The sequence below is a fragment of the Saccopteryx bilineata genome, chromosome 9, assembly GCF_036850765.1.
Source record: "Saccopteryx bilineata isolate mSacBil1 chromosome 9, mSacBil1_pri_phased_curated, whole genome shotgun sequence".
Classification (NCBI taxonomy): Eukaryota; Metazoa; Chordata; class Mammalia; order Chiroptera; family Emballonuridae; genus Saccopteryx; species Saccopteryx bilineata.
This window is the reverse complement of record NC_089498.1, coordinates 63,764,911-63,778,633: the sequence shown is the minus strand read 5'-3', so window position 1 is coordinate 63,778,633 and position 13,723 is coordinate 63,764,911.

Below are 13,723 nucleotides of genomic sequence, written 5' to 3'. Positions count from 1 at the left end.
GAATTCTTTCACTGAAGTATTCTGCATTTATCGTTTAGGTCAAATCCGTTAATCATACTATTTAAATATTTTTTACCGTTAACGATTTTTTTCTTTCTCAGCAACTTTCAAGTGTGTAGTACAGGATTGCTAACTATAGTCATCACACTTATATTAGAGCCTCAGAACTTATTTTTCTTATAACTGAAAATTTGAACCCTGTGGACGAGATGTTTATATTTCCCCTATCTCAACCCCTCGCAATCACTATTCTACTCTCTGTTTCTATGAGTTCAACTTTTTGAGATTCCACATATAAGTGATAACTATCTGAGATTTGTCTTTCTCTATTTGGCTTATTTTATTTAACATACTCTCCAGGTTTATCCATGATGTGACAAAATGGCAGGATTTTATTCTTTTTTGTAGCCAAATATTCCATTATTTATATACACCACATTTTATTTATTCATCCACTGAAAGACACTTAAGTTGTTTCCGTATCTTGTTATTGAGAATAACACTGCAATGAACATGGGAGTGTCGATATCTTTACCAGATACTAATTCTGTCTCTTTTGAATATATACCCAGGGGTGGGATTTCTGGATCATTTGGTAGTTTTATTTTTAATTTTTTGAGGAATTCTTTTCCACAATTTACATTACCACAAAAAGTATACACAAATGGATTTTTACTGCTTTATTGCTTTGTGTAAGAAGTATGTCTATTCTCCCACTACCCTTGTGAGTTTGGATATTCCTATTTTTATATCTGTAAGTTTTGTTTTATATATTTAAGAGACATATATCCAAATAGAATATGCAGATCTTGTTTGAATTTTGATTCAAAAATATATCTTAAGATACCAGGAACATTTGAACATAGGCTGTGTATTGGATGATATTAAGGAATTGTTGATAAATTTGTTGGATGTAGTGATATCTACTAAAGATAGAGACACAGAGTTTATGAGTAGAATTTTGAAACATTTTATAGAATTTGCTCATACAGTCAATTGAGAATACTAAGAAGTCTATTCCCTTTAAGATTTTTATACTAAATACCTCTCCCTACTCAGGAAGATAAACATGATAAATAAATTAAGCAAATGGCTTCACAAAGAAAGCTGGCCTAGTATTTTGTCAAAAGCCTTCGTTAAATATAGACAAACCTCCATTTTTTTTTTCTATTTTTATACATGAACCAACAAATATTTTAGGGAAAAAAATGATCTAGTACGTACAGTTTTGGATGGATGGGAATATTTTAAGAGCGAAATCAGAAAACCCATGTGATGGTTATTTTTGTCTTAAGTTGACTGGGCAAAAGGACACCTAGGTAGCTGATAAATGTTTCTGGATGAGATTAGCACTTGCGTCAGTAGACTGAGTGAAGAAGACCCACCCTCACCAATGTGGTTAAGCATCATCCAATCCTTGAGGGCTTTAAAAGAACAAAGTGGGGAGGAAGGGCAAGTTCCCTCTCCCTCATCTTGAGCTTGGACATCCATGTTTCCTGCCCTCAGACATCAGAGCTCTGGGTTCTCAGACCCTCAAACTCTGGAACTTTCACCAGCATCCCTCTGGTTTTTAGCTATTGGCCTCAGATTCTGAGTAACACTAGCAACTCCTCTAGTCCTTGGTCCTACTAACTTTTACTGAATTATACCACCAGCTTTCCTGGTTCTTTAGCTTGCAGACAACAGGTTATGGGACTTCTCAGCCTCCATAACTGTGTGAGCCAATTCCTATTATATTTCTTATATATGTTCATATATATTCTAATGGTTCTATTTCTCTGGAGAACCCTGACTAATGCAACCCATAAGAATTTTTTTTAACTTGTTTTATTTTTAAACAGGGCCTGAGGGAAGATTTCTGACTAAAATAAGTTAGCTAAGATGTAAACTGTCATTAGTGTTCAGGATGTAAGCCAATAGTCTTCAACATAAGAATCAACCAACAGGGTCGAGAGCAACAAGATATAAGAAGAGAATACATTGGAGGACACTTAGCTGGCATTGTCTTTTATAGGCTGCTCACAGAGTAGATTTAATGGAAATGAATATTTTCCCTTAATTGCATGAGTTTAAAACAACCTCTTAATTATAGCTCTTAGGCAATTTGTACAAAGATATTAAAATACCATTTGTCAATGGCCTGAACTCACCTCTTTATACCCAATACCCAGTATAATGGGTACTAATATTTCCTGTTTTAGATGTAATGACAGCATCAACCCTTTATTAAGCAAGTACTATGTGACAGGTAGTATGCCATGAACTTTACCAATATAATTGTCCTCACAATGAGCCTGTAAAGAAAGTATGATTATGTCCATTTGACAGATGTGAAAACTGAGTTTCTAAAAGCTAAATGACCTGTCCAAAGCTCTACTCTAAGAACTGGATAGCTGTGATGATGGATGGAGACTAGACTTGGGGTGGTGAACACACAATACAATATATACACAATATAATATACAGATGATGCATTATAGAATTATATACCTGAGACCTATATAATTTTATTATCCAATGTCACCCCAATACATTCAATTAAAATAAAAAGAGCTAAGTTGCTGGGGTTTAATCCTGGATCTGTCTGGCTTCAAACCCCCTATTCTTTATTACCATCAATAGCCATGGACTTCAGATTAAAATGATCATTTAACTACATTTATATGGGATTGTTCTAGAACATATTACGTAAAAAATTTTTCACTTTTTTTTTTTTAATAATTTTATTTATTTATTTATTCATTTTAGAAAGGAGAGAGAGAGGGAGAGAAGAGAGAGACAGAGAGAGAGAAGGGGGAGGAGCAGGAAGCATCAACTCCCATATGTGCCTTGACCAGGCAAGCCCAGGGTTTTGAACCGGCAACCTCAACATTTCCAGGTCGAGGCTTTATCCACTGCGCCACCACAGGTCAGGCTCACTTTTTTTGTCAATGGTTTTATTTCCTTGCCATGTAATTAGCTTTATAAATTACAAAAGTAATGCTTACTTGCTTTTTAAAAACTGATCAAATCATAAAACAGATATGGTTAAGGCCCTGGCCGGTTGGCTCAGCGGTAGAGCGTCGGCCTAGCGTGCAGAGGACCCGGGGTTCGATTCCTGGCCAGGGCACACAGGAGAAGCGCCCATTTGCTTCTCCACCCCTCCGCCGCACCTTCCTCTCTGTCTCTCTCTTCCCCTCCCGCAGCCAAGGCTCCAGTGGAGCAAAAATGGCCCGGGCGCTGGGGATGGCTCTGTGGCCTCTGCCTCAGGCGCTAGAGTGGCTCTGGTCGCAACATGGCGACGCCCAGGATGGGCAGAGCATTGCCCCCTGGTGGGCAGAGCGTCGCCCCATGGCGGGCGTGCCGGGTGGATCCCGGTCGGGCGCATGCGGGAGTCTGTCGGACTGTCTCTCCCTGTTTCCAGCTTCAGAAAAATGCAAAAGAAAATGCAAAAAAAAAAAAAAAAAAAAACAGCAACAAAAAAAAAACAGATATGGTTAAAAGTAAAACTTTCCCCATCCTCATCCCATACCCTTCCTAGAGATGATCACTGTTAAAATTCTTGCAGAGTCCTTTCCAGAAAACTTCTGTCTGTATTTGAACACACACACATTGTTTTTCCTTAGCTGAATACATATTTTGAATAATGTTCTGCACCTTTCTTTTTTCACTTAACATATCTTGCACATCATTCTACACAAGCATATATAGTTTTACATTTTTGTCTTAATAGCTACATATATTGACATTCCATTGAGTGGATGTACATCATTTGAGTATATCATTCAGTAATCCCTACTAGGGTTTTTTGTTTGTTTGTTGTATTGCAAACAATATTTCAATGATTAGTCCTGTATGAGAATCTTTGCACACTTACATGAGTTTATCTGTCAGATTGAATTAGGTGCTTGAAAATCAAGATTACACTCTAAAAGCAAGTGTGAACTTTGGTTATAATAAGTAATGGGGCATATATTTCAGAGCCCTAAGAGACCCAGAAACCAGTTAAAAAGAGTTATTATGTAGCATCTTTATTTCTACTCAAAGCAACATTATTTGATGTTCAGCTATTACCACATTGGCTTCAGTCTATTGCTGGTGAGCAGAATTGCTTGAAATATCTGAACTGTCTGGACTCATCATGTTTTATCAAAATGACCGGGGAGTGGTTGCGTATAAGTGAGTGACATCTTCAAAGGGCAAGTAGGTTTTAATTTTTTTAATTACTTTTTTTTTAAGGGAGAAGTCATTGTGGTTTCCCAAACCCCTCATGCTAATTTGTTAAAATAATATTAAACAGTGTGCTGGATCAGTTTCTTCAACAAAGATTTCCCAAAAACTGTGCAATCATTCCATGTTCAATCTGTGGCAATCATGAGAAGCTGTTCTTTCTGAGAAAGGAGCATGCCAAGATTGATATGACTTAGTTGTGCACAATTGTTATCTCATAATTTGCTATTTCTCTTTTTCTCAAGAGATCATTAATTATATGGAGCATGTTAAAAGGAACATTTTACTAAGGATTTATTGAAATTGAAGGTACATACTTATAGAAAATGCTGACTTAAATGATATGCCTTTTAAATTTTGATATATATTGTCAAAATGCCCCCTAAAAAGTTGTTTAAGTGTATATTCCTACAAGCTTTATTATCTTGAACCCACCCCTCTCCACACACATATTCTCCTCCTATAAATTACTAATGCTCTAATTATGGAAAATATACTTTACAAAATAGAATATTTTTGCATTGTTTTTTAATTGTATTCTTAAATTGCAAATGAGTTTTAGTATTACATAGTTCTTTTACTTATGAGGTGCCATTCTAAGAATTTCTTTTAAGCATCTCAATTTATAATGACTCTACCTCTGATTTCTAGATGCTGTGGCAATATAATTTATGAGTCTATATTACTGTGTGTAAAAATTTTAAAGTTTATTTGTTATTCATTTTACAGTTATGTCGTATATTTATCTTTAAGAAATATCTTATGTGATGACCAAAAAGGGGGTTAGATATTGTAACAGGTTGTCTGAAAAGAAAACTGTTCATCCCATCAAGCAGTGAAGACTGTTTCCCCTCCCCTTGACTTCAGTTGGTTTTGTGACTCGCTATAATCTATAGAATGTGATGGAAGCCATGTTGGGCAAGTTCTAGACCCATTCCTTCAGAGGTACAGCAGCTTCTGCTTTTACTTGTTTATGGAGTGAAACAAGAGTTGAACTATAATGTAAGATAAAGAGAGATCCAACCAACTCCCAACCATTCCAGTCACCCAGTTGAAGTGCCCAAAATGTAGGTGAAGCCATTTTGGGCATTCCAGGTCACATGATGCTTTCAGCTGATTGCAATCACTAGAAGGATCCTAGTCAAGACTGTGAGAAGAGGAAGAACCAACTGAGCCCAGGTAACTCTCAGAGTCATGAATATAAAATAGATAATTGAGCATTAAGGTAGGACCTAAATAGTACCGAAACAGAAAATCATGTGAAATCTAAAACAAAAACCAATTGTCAAGATGGGAAGCTCAATGTAGATGGATGAGGAAGACCCCACACTAAGGGCGATTATAAGAAACTCTTTTAAGTTAGGGTTCAATGACTGGAACCAGCATTCTAGACTTGTGCTTCCAAAAGAGCTTTCTGCAATGGTGGAAATGTACATCTGTGGTTATTGAGCACTTGAAATGTGACCTGTGCATCTGTGGAGCTGATTTTAGATTTTATTTCATTTTAATTAATTATATTTAATTTAAATAGTCCCATGTGGCTAGTGACTACCATATTAGACAGTACACCTATTACATTACATGGCAGACTTCACCATAATGAAGGGATAAAAGTTGTTAACTCACCCCAAAATTGCCTTTTCATCTGCTTCCTTCTCAGAGTTCTGAGAAGAACCTCATTCCTCAGGTCTTACCTGCTTAAGAGTCCTAGAGAGTTACTTAGAATGACCATATATTGTGCCAACATCTCCATTTGGAGAACTAGAAGTCAGAATAAGTAGGTTCCCCTTTGTTGTGGTCTTCAAATAAATAGAGATGGGGCTTTAAAAAAATCTGTCTTTGCCTTTCATTCTATGTCTATGAAAGTCTTTAAGTTTAAAAAAAACTATTATAAATAAAAATAATTTTTTTTTTTTTGAGAGTGAGAGGCAGGGAGAGAGAGAGACAGGAACATAGATCTGCTCCTGTATGTGCCCTGACCAGGGAATCAAACTGGCAACCTCTGCGCTCCAGGATGATGCTCCAATCGAGCTTTCCAGCCACAGTTTAATTTTTTTTTTTTAATTTGTTGATAGTGACAGAAAGAGAAAGGGAGAAAGGGGGTGGAGAGAAGCATCTATTTGTTGTTCTACTCAGTCGTGCACTCATTGGTTGCTTCCTATATGTGCTCTGACAAGGGATTGAACCTGCAACCTTGTTGTTTCAAGATGACGCTCTTAACTGACTGAGCTAACCCGCCAGGGCCATAAAGGAAATTCCTAATAACTTTAATTAGGGTGTTGAAATTCAGACCCAAATTTATATATAGGTTGCTGTATTTCTCAAACTTCTTCCAATATAGAAATGTATTTTTGTATGTGGGTATGTGACCTCTATTAACCTCTTGCAACAGCAATAGGATACATTTTGGGAATATTTTTTTAGAAAACTGTAGGAGAATTTTTATTAAACTGGGCTAAATGTCATAATGAAATATTGAACACTTCAACCATGAATACTACATAATAATTTTCCAAAATCAATTCCATTTCCTTAATTAGAAAATTAATCATTTGAGATTATTAAATAAATATGAAGTAAAATTAAAATGATCATTTTCATTTCCTTATAGGTTAATTTTTAAATATTTAACAAAAATAAAATAATACTCTTCTCAGAGAAAGCAAGCTAGTGGCTGAGATTTAATTTAATTATATGGTAGCTAACCCATAAAATTTTCAGACACTGTTTTTAACATTCTTACCTCCTGAAGGCAATATAGACATTCACATGAAAAAAAATCATTTTTCTTCTATACCCACCTGGCAATGAGTCATGCTTTTCCAAGGAGCCATGGGCAAATAATTATTTCAAGGACTTTTTGCTAGAGAGAAATTCTTGCTTTCCTAGGAAACTAGAATTTGTTCTGCTTCCCTGTCTGATTGAATCCCAATGAAATTGGGAAAATGTATAATTTCTACTTCCTAGGAGTCCTCAAAGGACTCATCGGCTTGTTCCAAATGGATTGTCAAATTAAGGTAAACCAGCAAATTATTCCAGTTTCTTAAAGGTTTGGTTAAAATGTGATGTCTCTTCTTCCCAAATTCTTATTCATGACATTTTATTGTTGACAGCAGTCCTCAAAGATCATCTTCCACCACGACCCTCAGGGGCCTGCATATTAGAATTGAGGGGAGTGAAAAGGGGGTGGTTCAAGTCCAGAGTCCTGGGCCCTACTCCAGACTAATCTCAGTGGGGGGCAGGGGGAGCAAGCATAGATATGTTAAAGCCACTTGGGAGATTCTAATGACTATTACATGATTGAGCTAGTTCATCCTGCTCACTTCACAGACATGGCCACTGAGGGCCAGCTGCTAAGGACAGTGTCGCTGTTTTGTTTCTTATTTATGAGGCCGTGAGGACTGGAGCAGTCTGAGCAAGTGGTGATGTTTTCAGCTTGTACATGAGTCAGGGTTTACAGGGGTGTTTCTGAGGTCACCCAGGATGTGCAAGGGGACAGTGAGGGTAGGGGAGACTTATCTCCCACCTGAACAACTCCCTTCCCAGCTATTTGTATGTCGAGGTTCTTCATACAGGGATGGGCAAAAGTAGGTCAAAGAACTCTGAGCCACAGTATAGCAAGCAGACTGCAAGAACGTGTAAATAATGAAGGCTGGCAGTTTGAGCATTTACAAGATTGTACTTAAGCGCACTGTGACATTCTTTTGAGTTAATAAAGCTACTGTAACAATCATAGCCTACACATCTTTTTTCCATACAAGCGACTGTAAACCTACTTCTGTCTACCTGGTATTTGGTTTGAAGAGAGGGTTCCCCTGGTAAAATATGCCAAGTCTGAAAAATTACTTCTCTAAAAATGTGAAAATTATGTGTCCATTTCTGAGATGTTTATCATAGCATTTGAGGTGCCAGACACGAGTTCTACTATTAATGAAATGTAAAAACACTTAAAAGAGTAAAGGAGTGTTTATTCATTTTTTTCTTCTTTTCCAAGTAAGAGGAGAGGAGATAGAGAGACAAAAGACCAGGATCTACCCAGCAACCAATGCTCTAACCACCTGGGGCCATGCTATTTTTAACACTTGAGGCAAAGGCTCCAGAAAGCCATCCTCAGCGCCCAGGGTCAATGTGCTTGAATCAATTGAGCCATGGCTTTTGGGGGAGAAAGATCGAGAGAGGGGAGAGAGGGAGGAGTGGAGAAGTAGATGGTATGCCCTGACTGGAAATCAAACCTGGGACATCCACATGCCAGACAGATGCCTTACCACTGAGCCAACCAGCCAGGGCCAGAGTGTTTATTCTTAAGTCACATTTTTCTCAAGTGTTTGATGAACTCTAAGGGATCTAGGCTCAAGTATTTGCACCCAAGAAAAATATGTGTAAGAGGTCAAGATCTTAGGCCATGAGTGCAAATTTTTTAAATGTATTTCATTTTCTGTAACTGACTTAATTTCTATTTTACATCCTATTACCTTGATATCTCATGTATCCTGCTCCTGACTATGGTTACGTTTAATATAGGGATTTAGGCAATTCCAAGTCAACAGGGAAGAACTCTGGTTCCTGGTCCTTGTCTGTCCTCAGGGAATCCTCTGAAATATCCTCTTTGCCACCTAGCCTTAGGTCAGAGGTACGTGAGGATTGTGTTTACTCCTAACCATGAAGTCTTGTAGGTCCAACTTTCTATCAAGGACTATTTTTCTAGTTCTTGGTCTCTTGGGAAAGCATTCTATGGCTCCCCCAGCCCTCCTGGGTTTAGAGCAGTGGTCCCCAACCTTTTTTGGGCCACAGACCAGTTTAATGTCAGAAAATATTTTCACGGACCGGCCTTTAGGGTGGGACGGATAAATGTATCACGTGACCGAGACAAGCGCCAAGAGTGAGTCTTAGACGGATGTAACAGAGGGAATCTGGTCATTTTTTAAAAATAAAACATCGTTCAGACTTAAATATAAATAAAACGGAAATAATGTAAGTTATTTATTCTTTCTCTGCGGACCAGTACCAAATGGCCCACGGACCGGTACCGGTCTGTGCTCTGGTGTTGGGGACCACTGGTTTAGAGGATCATGTGAGGGTATATCAGACTCCTCTATACAGACATCTCTCCACCATTCTACTCTATAGCTTCCCCACCACACTGCCAAGAGAGAGCCCATAGAGCTTGCTGCCTCTCCTAGCTTCACGTTGGAAGTGAAGTACAGTTCTTCTCTGCCACTGATTCCCTCCCAAGGCTTCCTCCAGGACCAGCCCCAGCTTTGGTGACCAAGGCACAGGGTCTCTCTCTGGAAAACATCAGTGTCTGTGGTTTTGATTCCTTTTTCTTACTGATATTATGGTTGAGAGTGTGAGTAAGCTGTGTTGACCTGAGAACGTTTTTTTTTGTTTTTTTTTCAAAACCATTCTTTTGTTCTGAAGTCTTTAGAATCCAGGCTCTTGCAAGTTAAAGCGAGATAGTTGTTTTTGCTGTGATTCCGAAGGCCTATTTTAAAACTCAAGCACAAAGTTTGCCTGCTTGTTCTCCCTTTCTCCTATGTCTTCACTTCCCAGAAGCTGCCTCAGTGGCAGTGAACAGAGTCACAGAAGATAAAGAAAGAAGGCGGGGGGTGGGGAGTATCAGTTAATACATCAATATCATCTTTCTACACATGCATACTGGGGAAATATCGATCAGTTTCTGATCAATTTCTTGACCTCCCTTCTACATTCATCACTGTTTCATCCCTTTCTCCTTGTTGCATATATTCTCTAATCAGGATCAGCTACACAATTTGAGAGACTCAACACAACATAAAATGCAAGGCTACTTGTTCAAGAGGTATTACTCATTTCAAGAAGACTACAGGAGAACATTCAATCAAGCACAGGGCCCAGGGAAACCACACAGGTCGCACTCTTGAAGCTGGCCCCATTTCTAACCTTTAAAGAATCTCTTTTCTTGGTTTTCATTAGGGTACTGTTTCTGTTATCAAAAGAAAATTCAGATAGCTTTGCAGGATATGACTATTTTTAGAGCGAGAACGAAACTGAGAGCAAAGAGATTTCAAACCCAAAATTCGCATGAAGTTTAAGGCATGATATTACGTGAGGGCCTTTAAAGTGAAAATGAGGACATTGTTTAATCTAATTTGAAGTGATTGATTATCACAATGGGGATTTCCAGACAACAGGAAATTGGTTCAAAATGATTATCTAATACCATTTTAGGAAGACAACTTAAGTTTTGTTTATGATTATAAGAGGCATTGACAAGAAATAACTGAATTTTCACTTATGTTCATGAAATAAACTAGATTTAGTTTTGCTTAAATTGCTTTGTCTGCTCAGGGGATTTTCAAGCCTGGTTTCCATTTTATTTTATTTTAACAGAATTATCAAAATAAGAAAATCTAAATGTTTAACAATAGAAATTCATAATATAAATGGCAGAATTTTCAGATGATAGGCAGTTGTGCAGTTATATATAAACATGAAAAATTGTTTGTTTGTTTTTTTGGGGGTTTTTTTGTTTTTGTTTTTGTTTTTCTGAAGCTGGAAACGGGGAGAGACAGACAGACTCCCGCATGCGCCCGACCAGGATCCACCCGGCACGCCCACCAGGGGTGATGCTCTGCCCACCAGGGGGCGATGCTCTGCCCCTCCGGGGTGTCGCTCTGCCACGACCAGAGCCACTCTAGCGCCTGGGGCAGAGGCCAAGGAGCCATCCCCAGCGCCTGGGCCATCTTTGCTCCAATGGAGCCTTGGCTGCGGGAGGGGAAGAGAGAGACAGAGAGGAAGGAGGGGGCAAGGGTGGAGAAGCAAATGGGCACGTCTCCTATGTGCCCTGGCCGGGAATCAAACCTGGGTCCCCCGCACGCCAGGCCGACGCTCTACCACTGAGCCAACCGGCCAGGGCCAGGAAAATTGTTATCATGATTTGGCGTACTGGAAAAGTAAATGTGGCTGTCCTGACCACTCCGGGTGGTAAAGGAACAGCCCCATCAATCCTCTTAGGGCAGGGAATTGGTTAAACCTTGTTTTGCCACATGACTCCTCTCTCCACATCGCTGATTGGCTCAGAGGTGAGTAACAGATCTAAGGGCACCTAATGAGCAGACTTGCCCCAACCTATTAACTGCAAGGGCTTGATGGAAAATGAGCTGACCAATGTTTGAAGTGTGTACTAAAAACCTGGAAAGTATGCTAAAATACGTGTGAGAGCTCAGATAAAAGGCCGTAAGGTAGAGTTGAAGCTGGAGTAGCCGTTGTAGGAAGCAGTAAACTGAAAAGCTGGGAAGGCAGAAATTAAGAATCAGTAGAAAAATGGTTGGAAGCAGGGCAAAGAGACAGACAGAGAGCAGCCAGCGATAACGGCAGCAGAGCTCCGCAGTGAGGACTCCAGTGCCGAGGCCCAGATCTTGGCAGCTGCTTGGGACCCAGACACACACGACAGCACATTCCCCAAAGGGCCCGTCTTAACTCAGTCCTTGCTCTGAGATTTCCAAGACAACTTCCTTGTCATTCTTAGTAAATCCTTTCAGTCCTTCCTTACATTGACTGGCCTTGGTGAGTTTCTAACTTGTAATTTTTAGGAGACTATGTAGACTTTGAGCCCAATTTTTTATTTTTAATGTGTAGTTACATGTATGGATGGATATAAAGTAGTCTTATTCTTAGATGTACCAGGATTCTGCAGCTTCTTTATTTTTCTATTAATTGATCTAATCACCTAGAAGATATTTCTCACTGGGAGCCTGGGACAATTAGACTTGGCAATGTTCCAGTCTTTGTTGGCATAAATGTTTCCATCCAGTTTACACCTTCATTTAAAGTTCAACCCCTTAGGTGTTTGTTTGTTTGTTTGTTTGTTTTGAGTGAGAGAGAAAGAAACAGACAGACAAGAAGAGAGATATGAGAATCATCAATTCTTTGTTGCTACACTTCAGTTGTTCATTGATTGCTTTCTCATATGTACCTTCACCAGGGGCCTCCAGCTGAACCAGTGACCCCTTGCTCAAACCAGCAACCTTGCGCTCAAGCCAGCAACCTTGGGCTCAAGCCAGCGACCATGGGGTCACATCTATGATGCCATGCTCAAGCCGGCAACCCCACGCTCAAGCTGGTGAGCCCACACTCAAGCCAGCGACCTCATGGTTTTGAACCTGGGTCCTTAGCATCTCAGGTCAATACTCTATCCACTGTCCCACCACCTAGTATGTACCCTCAGTTTTTTAAAGATATACCTGCATGCAGACAAAATACATATTTATAAGACTATTCATTGCAGCATTCATTTACGGTTTATAATAACAATAATTAATCTATATATACCATAAGGAAAGAGTTAAATAAGTTATAAAGCATTCCTACAATGAAATAGTCTCCCACCCAGAAAAAGACCCAGAAGAATGAGTTAATTATATACTTATTGATATGGAAATCCCAGTGATATATTTTAAAAGGGAAAACAACCATCAAAATATTTATACTACCTTTGACTTAAAGAAAAACTGGTGACGTCACGAAAATGGCGCCATGAGCAGCGCGTCCGACAGCTCTCCCCTAAATCACAACAAATTTATCAACTAGAAACAGAAAAATTTATCCTCGTAGCATTCCGGAGTTCCACACAAACTGATAGCGAAAGGACTGTTATCACTTGAATCTGAGAGACGAGGGTGTGGAGGATTCTGCCACAGGGACGTTCTTTCAAACCGCGAGGAAGTGCGCCTGCGGTGAGTCAGCCCATATTTGGGAACTGCGAACCGCCGCAGCGAGCCACCGCCGCGAGCCGCCACCGCGAGCCGCCGCGAGCAGCCGCGCGCGCGCCCGGTCTGGTTGAGCACCACTGACGTTCCCAGCGGCCCACACACTGCGAGTGGGGGTCGCCGGCCACCGGTGCCCGGAGCGCCCCATTCGTGCACGTGCCTTGCGCATTCCATGCGCCCAGGGTGCCCTGCTGGCCCGCACACCCAGGGTGCCCCATTATCCTGCGCCTGGTGCGGTCCAGCCGCCAGCGGCGGGGTGAGCGGGAGAGGCTTGGGAGATTCTCTCCGTGGGCGGGGCACCTCACCCAGCCATTCAAGCTAACAATCAAGCGTTGGGGGAGGGGCGCGCGCAGGCAGCCTAAAATACCTTCGGAAGCACAGCTGCGACCCAATCACTGAAATTAGCTTAACCCATGAAATCTGCGCACCCTCGGTTCTAATTGATAAGATCTCTCTCAGTTCAGCATCCAAGACAAGAGGCATGATATTTTTTAGTGCCTCTCACTAAAGGGGTGGGGGCAACTTCTGATTGATAGAGCCTCCATATTCAGGGATAAACGCTAACAAGAAGGACTTGGCAGATAATAAAGTCTATACTACACTAGTCGCAAGCAGAGACTAGTGCTTCTTCTTCCCTGCAAAAACAGGCTACAAAGTGTGGAAAGCCTGGGTTGAGAGGTCCAACTAAATGATAGGCGCTGAACAGTCACCTTGACAACAATTGACTCCCACCCCCGCATGATTACACTGGAGGCCCTGACTGTCAG